At 37.8% G+C, this 11,726-nt stretch overlaps 1 non-coding gene across 1 annotated transcript; it reads right to left on the minus strand.

Annotated features, from left to right (window-relative positions):
* Positions 1-645: 645 nt before the first annotated feature.
* On the minus strand, positions 646-752 carry LOC133813722 (small nucleolar RNA R71). Its single transcript, XR_009884725.1, has one exon. It is a non-coding gene; the product is annotated as a small nucleolar RNA R71 (small nucleolar RNA).
* Between the last annotated feature and the right edge of the window lie 10,974 nt (positions 753-11,726).

Consider the following 11,726-nt stretch of genomic DNA (forward strand, 5'->3'; position numbering starts at 1 on the left):
ACGATACTTACTCAGTAATCTCGAGGAGTTCTAGTAAAGCGTTGGAGATCACCCCAAAACCTCCAAATCTACATGGGAACAAGTTTAACAAAAATAAATAAATAAATAAAAACATAAAATAAATCTAATTCTGATTTCCAAGAGTGGATGAATCATCACAAAACTTCTAGTGACACTTCTTCCAATTCTTCCACCACTCCTGTCGGAACTCCTCCCACCAATCTTGATTCTCCACAAACCTTACCTGATAATAATCCATTTGCAATGGCTCGCAATGATGAAATCCAACCAAGAACTCTCAATGACTACCTCCATCCTACTCGCACTTCCACGCCTTCATGCATTATCTTCCCTCCTAATATGCCTGCATTAGACTTTAAACCTGGCATGATTCAACTCTTACCAACATTTCATGGAATGGAAAACGAGAGCCCATACGTGCATAACAGAGAATTCGAGGAAGTAGTAGCCACGTTCTACAACCGAGCCGAAAATGTCGATTCTATGTGGCTAAAGTTCTTCCCTTTCTCCTTGAAGGACAAAGCCAAGAGCTGGTTATACTCTTTGAGACCCAGGTCTATTGGAACATGGGAGGAAATGAACAAATCGTTCTTTCTGAAACACTTCCCCAGCCATAAGACCAATAGTCTAAAATGACAAATTTCCACATTTTCCCAAAAGGGCAATGAAACGTTCTATCAAGTCTGGGAAAGATTCAAAGATCTGTTGAATCAATGCCCACACCATGGCTATGAGAACTGGCGTTTGGTTAGTTACTTCTACAAAGGCCTCACGAGTCATGAGCGCCAGTTTGTAGAAATGTTATGCAGTGGTGAATTCCTCGAAAAAGAGCCAGACGATGCTCTTGAATATCTTGAAGAAACCGCGAAAAAAATCTCACACCTGGACTGGTCCAAGTGCTACTGATAGCACCAACCGACATAAACCATCTGAGATCTATCAACTTTGAGAAGAGAATAGTAGGCCCAACTCGAAGCTTTGAAAAATTTGTTTGAGGTCTTAATGACGAAAAATGGCGAAAAACCGCACATGATCGCTCAAGCAAAACCGTAAGAACCTTGCTTTTTTTGTGGAGGGACGGAGCATTTAGCTAAGGACTGCTTAGCTTTTAATGAAATGAGGGGGGTTTATGAGGAACAATGCAATGCCTTAAGGGCATATAACAAGCCATTCTCCCATACGTACAACCCTGGTTGGAGAAATCACCCAAATTTCAGTTGGAGAGATTCCAACCAAGCTAAATCGTTTGGAGGCCAATGGAGAAATGAGCAAAAGTTCAACCATCAAAGGCGTATTCTGCACCTCAATACAATGCTCATCCATAACAAAATTCTCTCGAGAATACCCTTCATGCATTCATAGAGGAACAATCCAAACTAAATCATCAAATGATGGAAGAAATCAAGGAAATGAAATGTCAATTCTCAAAATTGACTGAATCCTTGGCCATTTCGGAAAAAGGCAAACTTCCTTCCAAACCAAAATTCAATGTGCAAGGCCAACACATGGCCCAATCTTCAAATTCTAATGATCAAAATGTTAAGGAAGTAAATGCCATCACAACTAGAAGTGGTAAAACTTTGCAAGGCCCACCCATAAAATCCAACTCTCCTAGTACTCCAAAAGTTATTCTCGAAAATCCACCACTCAATGCCTCTCCAAAAGTGTCATTTCCCTGGGCTTTGAATCCTGTTGGAAAACTTCCTGATAATCGAGCTAAAATCGTTGAGCACTTGACACAAGTGAAGATTAATCTTCCTTTGCTTCACATCATAAAACAAGTGCCGGCTTATGCCAAAATCATCAAGGATCTATGCACTGCAAAAAGGAAGCACCATGTCAAGAAGACTGCTTTCTTGACTAAGCAAGTGAGTGCGATGATTGAACAAAAGACACTGCCGAAATACAAAGATCCCGGTTGTCCCACCATTTCTTTCCAAATTGTGACCCATGAAGTCAGCCAAGCCTTACTTGATCTTGGCGCGAGTGTAAATCTCATGCCTTATTTTGTATACTCGCAACTCGGTCTTGGAGAAATGAAGCCAACATCTGTTGTGCTACAGCTTGCTGACCGCTCCACCAAAAAGCTTAGGAGTATTGTTGAGGATGTTTTAGTTCAAATTGAAAAATTCTATTACCTTGTGGACTTTCTTATTCTTGATACCCAATCTATGGTAAACATGGAGTCAAACATTCCTATTATCCTCGGAAGACCATTCCTTGCTACTGCAAATGCTTTGATCAATTGTCAGAATGGCCTAATGAAGATATCGTTTGGAAACATGACTCTTGAAGTCAATATCTTCCACATCGGGAAACAACTCCGAGAAGATGATGAATGTTATCAAACATTCATGATTGACAGTTTTATTCCCGAGGAGGTTCAATTGCGAAGCAACTTCGATAATCTTGATGAACTCCTCCTTTTATCTCAAAATGAAAGTCCCGATTCTATGGAGTCTACTCTTGCAATATCAGATCAAATAGACTCACACAATAGAAGGACTCAGTTTTGGAAACCTCGCTTTAAAGAGCTACCTCGTGAGAGGGCACAATAGAAAACTTTAGCCGAAGAGGTTCCAATTATTCAATTGACTCAACTTCCCGAGGGTTTGAAACATGTCTTCTTGGGAGACGGTGAAACCTTTCCTGTTATCATCTCGTCCAACCTTCAAATTTCTCAAGAATTGCAGTTACTTGAGTTACTGTGAATGCATAAATATGCGATAGGTTGGACGCTTGCTGATATCATAGGTATTAGCCCTTTAATTTTCTCCCATCGAATCAATTTGGAAGACGAGGCTATCCCTTGAAGAGATCCTCAAAGGCGATTGAACCCCACAATGAAAGAAGTTGTAAAAAATGAAGTTTTGAAATTGCTAGATGCTAGTATTATTTACCCAGTAGCTGATAGCAAATGGGTCAGTCCAACTCAAGTCGTGCCCAAGAAATCTGGTGTCACTGTGATCCAAAATGAAAAAGGGCTCCTTTTCCCCCACAAAAATTGTGACAGGGTGGCGCATGTGCATTGATTATAGAAAATTAAATGCCGCCTCCCGCAAAGATTATTTTTCACTCCCATTCATTGATCAAATCCTTAAACGTGTTGCTGGTAATCCATTCTATTGCTTTCTTGATGGCTATTCTGGCTATTATCAAATTGAGGTTGCATTAGAGGATCAAGATAAGACCACTTTCACTTGTCCCTTTGGCACTTTTGCTTTCCGGCGTATGCCATTTGGCTTGTGTAATGCACCAACTACTTTCCAAAGATGCATGATGAGAATCTTTAGTGACATGATTGAAAAATCAATGGAAGTATTCATGGATGACCTAACTATTTTTGAAAATCCTTTGACACATGCCTTCTTCATCTTGAAGCTGTTTTAAAACGGTGTATTGAGAAAGGATTTGTGCTCAATTGGGAGAAATGCCACTTCATGGTATCTTATGGCATAGTCTTAGGCCACATTGTTTATGAAAGAGGAATTGAGGTTGATCAATCGAAAGTTGACCTTATCTCCAACCTGCCTACTCCTAAGATTGTCAAAGACATTAGGTCATTCCTTGGTCATGTTGGTTTCTATAGGAGGTTCATAAAAAAAATTTCAATGATTGCTCGTCCACTAAGCAACCTCCTAGCCAAAGATGTTACCTTTGAGTGGACACCTAAGTGTGAGGAATCATTCCGAACGCTTATAAATTCACTCACTTCCGCTCCCATCATTCAGTCACCCGAATGGAGTCTTCCTTTCGAGATCATGTGTGACACTAGTAACTTTGTTGTGGGAGCTGTGCTAGGAAAACGAAGGGAGGGGAAACCCTTGTTGTCTATTGTGCAAGCCAAACTCTCAATAGTGCTCAAATGAACTATTCTACTACTGAAAAAGAGTTGCTTGCCGTCGTCTTTGCGCTTGACAAATTCCGATCTTATTTGATTGGATCACTTATTACGATCTTCACAGATCACTCCACCCTTAAGTATCTCCTTTCCAAAAAGGATACTAAGGAACGATTAATACGGTGGATCCTTCTCTTGCAAGAATTTGACATAACAATCAAAGACAAGAAAAATGTTGAAAATGTCATCGCGGACCACTTGTCCCAACTTGAATTCAGCGATCCCGCTGATGGTCCACCTATTCATGATGATTTCCCCGATGAACAATTGATTTCTGTTGCTAAGTTACCGTGTTATGCAAGTTCTTTTGGGATGACTCATACTTATTCAAGTACTTCCCTGACCAAATCATGCGAAGATGCATCCACGACGATGAGGTGTCTAGTGTGCTGAATTTTTGTCACAATGATGCTTGTGGTGGTCACTTTTCTGTGAAGAAAACTGGTGCAAAAATCTTACAATGCGGTCTTTACTTGCCCACTTTGTTCGAAGACACAAATGATTTATGTTGTTCTTGTATAAGGTGCCAAAATTTAGGTTCCTTATCCTATCGGCACATGATGCCCTTGAACCCAATTCTTGTTATCGAAATATTTGATTGTTGGGGGATAGACTTTATGGGACCATTTCCACCTTCTTTTGGATACCTTTATATTCTTCTCGTTGTGGATTATGTTTCCAAATGGGTCGATGCTATACCCTGTCATACCAATGATAATGCTACAGTTGTCAAATTTTTGAAAGAAAATGTGCTATTAAGGTTTGGTACTCCTTGCGCTATCATCAATGATAAAGGCACTCATTTTTGCAACAGATCTTTTGATGCTTTTATGCGCAAGTACGATGTACTTCATAAGGTTGCAAATGCCTATCATCCACATACTAATGGTCAAGTTGAGTTAGCCAATAGGGAGATAAAACACATTATGGAAAAGACGGTAAATCCTGACCGCAAAGATTGGTCTACACTTCTTCTAAACACTCTTTGGGCATACCGCACTGCTTTCAAATCCCCTCTTGGGATGTCTCCCTATCGGCTTGTCTTTGGAAAAGCCTGTCATTTACCTGCCGAGCTCAAGCATAAAGCTTATTGGGCTATCAAAGCCCTAAACTTTGATCTGAATGCCGCAGGTATTAATCACAAACTCTAATTGTAAGAAATTAAGGAGTTGAGAAACGATGCATATGAGAATTCCAGGATTTATAAAGTGAAATTGAAAATTTCTCACGATAAACAAATCCTGCGAAAACACTTTGAGCCAAATCAGAAAGTGCATCTGTATGATTCTCGCTTGCACTTGCACCCCGGTAAACTGCGATCGCGATGGACTGGTCCATTTGTAGTGAAGCAAGTATTTTCCAACGGTTTTGTTGAGGTCAAGGACCCAACCGATGGGAGAATTTTTCGAGTTAATGGCCAAAGACTGAAGCATTACATTGAGAGTGTGAGTCATGTTGAAGAGGTCCTTCTTAAGGACCCAATTTATACACTCTGAAGTTCTAAATGGTTTGTTTGTTTGTTTTTATTTATTTATTTTCTTTTCTTTTACTCTTTATTTTTATTTTTCTGTCTTTCTTTTATTTTTGTATGTTTTTTTCTGTATTTTGTTTGTTTTGGGGTTTTGTTATCAGGTTATTTATGCTCTCGCCTCATGGACATGGTCATCATTCAGGTGTTCTCTTTCCCTACCTTTTTCATTGATTATTCATTTTGACATTGAGGACACTGTCTGATTTTTGGTTGGGGGTGGTGAGCATTCATTTGGAAAATCTTATTGTCGTGTTGAATTTTTAAGTCAAATGTTTTTCAAAATTATCCAAGCCTGAGTACAACTTGTTGGTTTGAGTTAGTTTTTACTATGTTTAGCTATTAAGAAGTGATTTTCAGAGTTCTTTTGTGCACTTTCCAAACATGTGATAAATTAGTTGTTAACACAAATAGTTGAGAGAAATTTCAAGTTTAAAGTTTTTTATTTCTTGGTAAGTTGTGAGAGTAGAGAAAACAACTTTTTGAACTTTTATTGATCATTTGAGTTGGTAAAGTCACAACATTGGAGTTTAAAACATGACTTTTACTAGAGGGATGATTTTCATATAAGAATGAGTCTTTGTAATAAAGTTTAAATTTGTGTTCTATTTATTTTATTTGTAATTTCCTTTTATTTTTGTGTTTCCTCCTGTCAAAAAAAAAAAAGAAGAAAAATAAATGAAAAAAGAGAAAAAAAGCAACACTTTCCTTTATTATTTTTGTAGTTGTTAAAAAAAATCTTTCTATTATTATTTTTGTTTTGTGTAATTGTATAGACAAAAATATATATAATAATAATAAATATATATATATATATATTAGTATTCATAGTTTCGTTTTCTTATTTATCATTTCTAGTTAGTTGTCATTTTATTTTTGAGCTTTCTCATGTAAATCCCAAAGGTTGTGTAACGTCCCAAAATTACCTAATAAGGCTTAGGGCCTTGATTAGGAGGCCGGGATGGCAATATATGAAATTACATGTTTAATTGCTATATTAATTGTTAATATGTGAATTATGTGATAATATGATTAAATGCGCATATTTAGGGATATTAAATATGCATGTGTGCTCGCTTCTTATTAGAAGGGAGATTTGGCAATTTGGCCCGTTGCGAGCATAAATCTGTATTTGTATGCATATAAGCGACATATGTGACAGGTCACATTATTATGTGAGTTTATTTGGATTATTCGGCACGAGACGATCCTAGGGAGCAAGTTAGCGGGAAAGTCACAACGGGACTCGATACCCGACTCGGGGCGAGTCAAGGGGTATTTTGAGTATTAGATATTTATTTGGGTTATTAGGTTATGAAAATAAATATTTGGAGATATATTTGGAGTTAGAGAGTTTATGAGGGAATATTGAGGAAATTTACCATTTTGCCCTCGGGGACGTTTCTGGTACCCCGAGCCTTGGGATTAACTTAAGTGACTTAAGTTAGAAACAAAAGAAAAAACAGTAGAACATTTTGGGAGCTGCCTAAACCGACCCTTTCTTTTCTCTCTCACTCTTGTTTTTCTCTCAAGCTTTCCTAAGCTATTATCATTGGAAATTAAGGAATTTGGGGGCTAGAAACCAAGGATATTTTGGGCTAGGATCACATGAGTTGAAGCTTAAGGCTTGAGGGATTTAATCTTCATCAGAGGTAAGCCTTGAATTTGATTTCTAGCATTTAAATTCTGAGTTTTCATGCCTGGTTTTAGTGGTCTTGGGTCTTTGAAGTTAAAGTTGAATTGGAGTTTTGATGAGGTTTTAAGCTAGCTTTTTGTTGGGTTTTGTTGCTGGGAACATTTCAGAACTACTGTGATAGTTAAATTGTGTTGTTGGATTGATTTTGGGTTAAATTGGCTGAGATTTGGCTGTTGAAATGGGGGATTTTTTTGGGTTCAAAGGGGTCGGGATGCGGCTATTTTCTTGGTGAGTCGTGGCCCTCTAGAGCAGATGGGACCCAGGGAAGGAGGGAGGGCCGCAGTGCCACTATGGCTGGGCCGCAGCGCGTGTCTGCTGGCTGGGAAGGCTGGGCCTCTGGTTGGAGGCGGGCCGCCGCATGGGGGCATAGGGTCGTGGCTCTTAAGGGGTTCTTGGACCCCTAGAAGGTTTTGAGCGTGGGAACTCAACTTTAAGGGCTCGGGATTGTTTCCACTACCTTGTTTGGTGGAACCCGAGGTCCCGAAGGCTAGGACTTGGTCTGGAAGCATTTGATCACTCGATGTTAATATATCCTATTTTTATGGTTGTCGCTTAGGTATCACTAAGGGCTCAGAACCGGGATCGTGCTCGAGGGTTGTTCTTGTATACGCTTGCTGGGATCTAAGGTAAGAAAACTGCACCCAGAACGTGTTGTATGTGATTAGGGCTTGGCCCATCTGTTGTATATCAATGTGATTATGGCTTGGGCCCCAGGATTTCTTATCTTAGGTTATTATTTTAAATGCTTCTTGTTAGATGCCTAAGTGCTTATACTCGTTATGTGAATTCTATGGTTAAGGCAAGTGGCCCTGTTATGTGAATGTGCTTAGTATTATGAAAATGGTTATTCAATGGGATTATATGATTAGCATGAATATGTGCTTAATTGACGGGATGTGCCTATCCACATCTGTTTCCTATAAGTAGGGTATGTAATCATGGATCAGGGCTTGACTTATAAGTCAAGGATGGAAATAGCGCGTTGTGCGCTGGTCACAAGGCATTGGCCTAAACTAGAAACGTACTATTACGTTGATCGACTCTAAGGTCGAAGATGAACCATGGGGGTTGGGCTAGCTCTATGGATAATGAGACAGAGCTAAGGGCGAGGCCCCAAGTGACTCTATGGTCTTGTACCTAGGGCATAGGCCCGAGGGTTGGCTGAAAAGCCAACTGAATAGGGCAACAGCCCCAAGTCGATCCAATGATCGTGTGTTTAAATTAACTGACATTGGCTATGAAATTAATGTTGTTGAATATTGTTGAATGGTCATTTAGAGTTATTTTCTCTAATGTTATACGTTGTGTTTTCTTGCTGAGCCTTAGCTCATGGGTGCTTTGTGGTGCAGGTAAGGGAAAGGGAAAGCTTGACCAGCCATGAGTTGGAGAGCTTCGGTGGCGGCGTGTACATATGCGGCTGCTCAACCATCACGGCCGGGGTTATAACAGAGGAACTAGGGTTATAGCCCTGTTTTGTTGCTTAGGTCGGCTGATGTAACTTTTGTTATGTATTTACCCTTTTTAACAATTGTGTTGTAATATTTTGAGATCCCATGTTATATAAAGCTTTTGGAATAAAAGTCAATGGTTCTTTGACCAAAATTTTTAACCCTAACCCTTGTCACTAACCTTAGTTACACGTTTTAAGCCAAATGACCTAATTAGCAGGTCTGACACAATTTTAAGTACACAGCGTAACGGTCCTGGATTAGGAGGGCGTTACAAGTTGTTTGTCATTTGAATTCCAATAAGTTGATATGCCTATCTTGTTATCAATATTTGTTCAAATTGTTTGTCCAGAAAAGTTTATCTTTTCTCATTTGAGCGTAAACTGTTACATTTCCAACTCCAAGATTGGTATCCTTCCCATAAAAAATACTTTCAATGTCCCTGAAGAATTTGTAGTTGAGATATTTATACTTTTGAGATTTTTTTATACCATTTGTGTTATGACTTGCGATAAAAACAATATGGTTTGGTGCACACACACAACTCTGGAATTGCAACTGAAGTAGCTTCGATAGTAATCTTTGACTTCTTGCTGATACTTTGAAAATGTTTAGATGATTTTGCGTTGGTTTGGCTTGATTATTCAACTTGAAAATTTTCTTTTTTGCTTGAATTGCTAAGGACTAGCAATAAGCTGGCTGGGGGTTGTGATTAGTGGTGAAAAATGCATATTTATTTATTTTAATGGTCAAAATAAATTAATTTTAATTAATATTTTCATGGAATTAATATAATTTATTTTATAAATAAAAATATTTTATTATGATTTAATTTATTGGTATTTTGTAGGAATTAAAGTTTCATTTTGGCATAAAGAAAAGAGAAAGAAGAAAGAAAGAATCAGAACTGAAAAAACGAGTTGAAAAAGTGTCATTTTTAAGGGAATTAGGCCCAAAATGAGCCCAAGCTTGCCACCACCTGGACACGTGGCGCGCCTCCATTGGTTGCACTTGGTCAACACTTTCAGGCACTTTTCAACCCAATTTTTTTAGGGGTTTTGGGTCTTGCACCTTTCCATTTTGAGTTCTTAAGCTCATATTTTTTGGTGTTTTATAAAAAGGGCAAAATGACCATTCACTAAAATAGCTAGGTTAATATTAATAATAAGATGTGATTTTTCAAAATCATATTTTATTATTAATATTTCAAATTTATTTTGTAGACCCCATTTGTAATTTAATTTCTTTTTAGTCTTTTTCTCTTTTTATAAATAGAGACTCTTCTTTCACATTTGGTATGTAATTTTGAGAGTAAATAAATTATAGCAAAATTTCTACTCACTTTCTTCTCATATTTTCTTCTTAGAATTTATTGAGAATCATGAGCATAATGGTCTAATCTTCCTAGGAAGGTTAGGGATGATTCCATATGTTAGTGATGTTATTTTGCTACTTTGATTTACTATGTTCTTAATATAATATATTTGAATTATTTATGTTCTTTCATCCTCATCTCTATTTTGTTATTTCTATTTAGTTGTACTAATAGTATATAGGATTAGTCATGCTCTTTCTATGTGCTTATAATTAGTAAAAGTAACATTGATACATAATTTTATGTCTAATCTTCTATTGCATTATTGCCCTTGGATATTTTGTCATTTTTAGATTTTTCATAAGATTAACATTGTGCTTTTAAATTAAAGAACTTCATAACTCAAATGGATTTTTGTTAGAAAAGAATATGGAGTTTAATGTTAGATTTTCCAAGTAAATGTTGGGATGTGAACTATTTACTTGTGTAGTTTTTTTCAAATCAAGCAACTAAGTAACCAAACAAGCATATGGATGATTCTTGAAACCTTTCTATTTCTTAAACTCTTGATTACACCCTACTTTTATTTCACTTGTCTTATTTTATCATTTCATCAAAAAGTCAACACCAAAATCTCAAATCTCTTTTCATTTCCATTTTTATTTATTTCATGTTACTAAATTTTTGTGTTATTTTCTACTAATCTTATGGTTTTAGGTTACCTCCGTGTGGATCGACCGCCCGATTTTACTACAACTACCGCTTAGTAGTTGTCACATTTTGGGCGTTAAACACCTATGGAATAGGCACTTGAGCATGATCCAACGATCACAAATATCAAAGCGTGGATCGTGATCATAGCATGGGAAAAATGACTCCTCGAGTGAAGAGCGAAAGGATGTCTTAGGTACGGATTGGACGTCTTGGGGATGAAAAAAACTCTTCATTAAATGGCACTGGTTGATGTGTAAAGCAATAAGGATTCACCACGTGGCATTACCTTTTTTGTAGTTATTATGTCTCATGGATCCCAAACATCTCGCCCTGAACACGTCCCTTGAAATTACTCTTCTCTGTCTAAGTCTCCACTGCCCAAGGACGAGTGAAGACTTGCGCGGCAAATTTTGTCCGTGTTTTCTCTAAGTGACATGTGGTAGTCATTAAGGAGTAATTGTGCTCCACAGAAGGTAATGAAGCCCTTTGAGCTCGCTTAGAGCTCCTTGGTAGGAAGGTCTTACCCATGTTAATCATGCATCGCCTTCAGGAGAAGTATGTCCTCGATGAGGACTACATCCCGAGGACTATGATTACGATGTCACTATACCAAAAATCACTTTCCACAACACATGAATATAATACTATTGAAAAAGTATTATATTTTCTTAGCATAAGAAGCGGCAAAGGTGCGAACCTTAAAATGCCTCTTGCCTTTTGCTCTTCTCTCACTAAAAAAAATGAGCCCCAATTTTCTTTTCTTATTTCCCTTCTCAATACCCCAAAACCAAAATCCCCACTTCTCAGCAGAGGTGCGTTTGGGTTTCCCCAAATCCCTATTTCTCTCATTTCCCCAAATCCCTAAAACTCATTTTCCCCCAAATTACTCTGCTGCCTCATGCACGCCGCCTGGATGCTCACCCCGCCTGTGAAGGTTCTCTCCCCTTCATCTCTCTAACTTTGCTCTCTCAGGTGTGTATATACATATATATATGTAATTAGTTTTTTGTTTTTCTTTTCTTTTTATGTCTGTTCTTTCACCTTCTCTCCTATTTTGTGGTGTTTTGCTCATTTCTCTCTTATGCAACTAATTTTATTTTATT

The sequence above is a fragment of the Humulus lupulus genome, chromosome 1, assembly GCF_963169125.1.
Source record: "Humulus lupulus chromosome 1, drHumLupu1.1, whole genome shotgun sequence".
Lineage (NCBI taxonomy): Eukaryota > Viridiplantae > Streptophyta > Magnoliopsida > Rosales > Cannabaceae > Humulus > Humulus lupulus.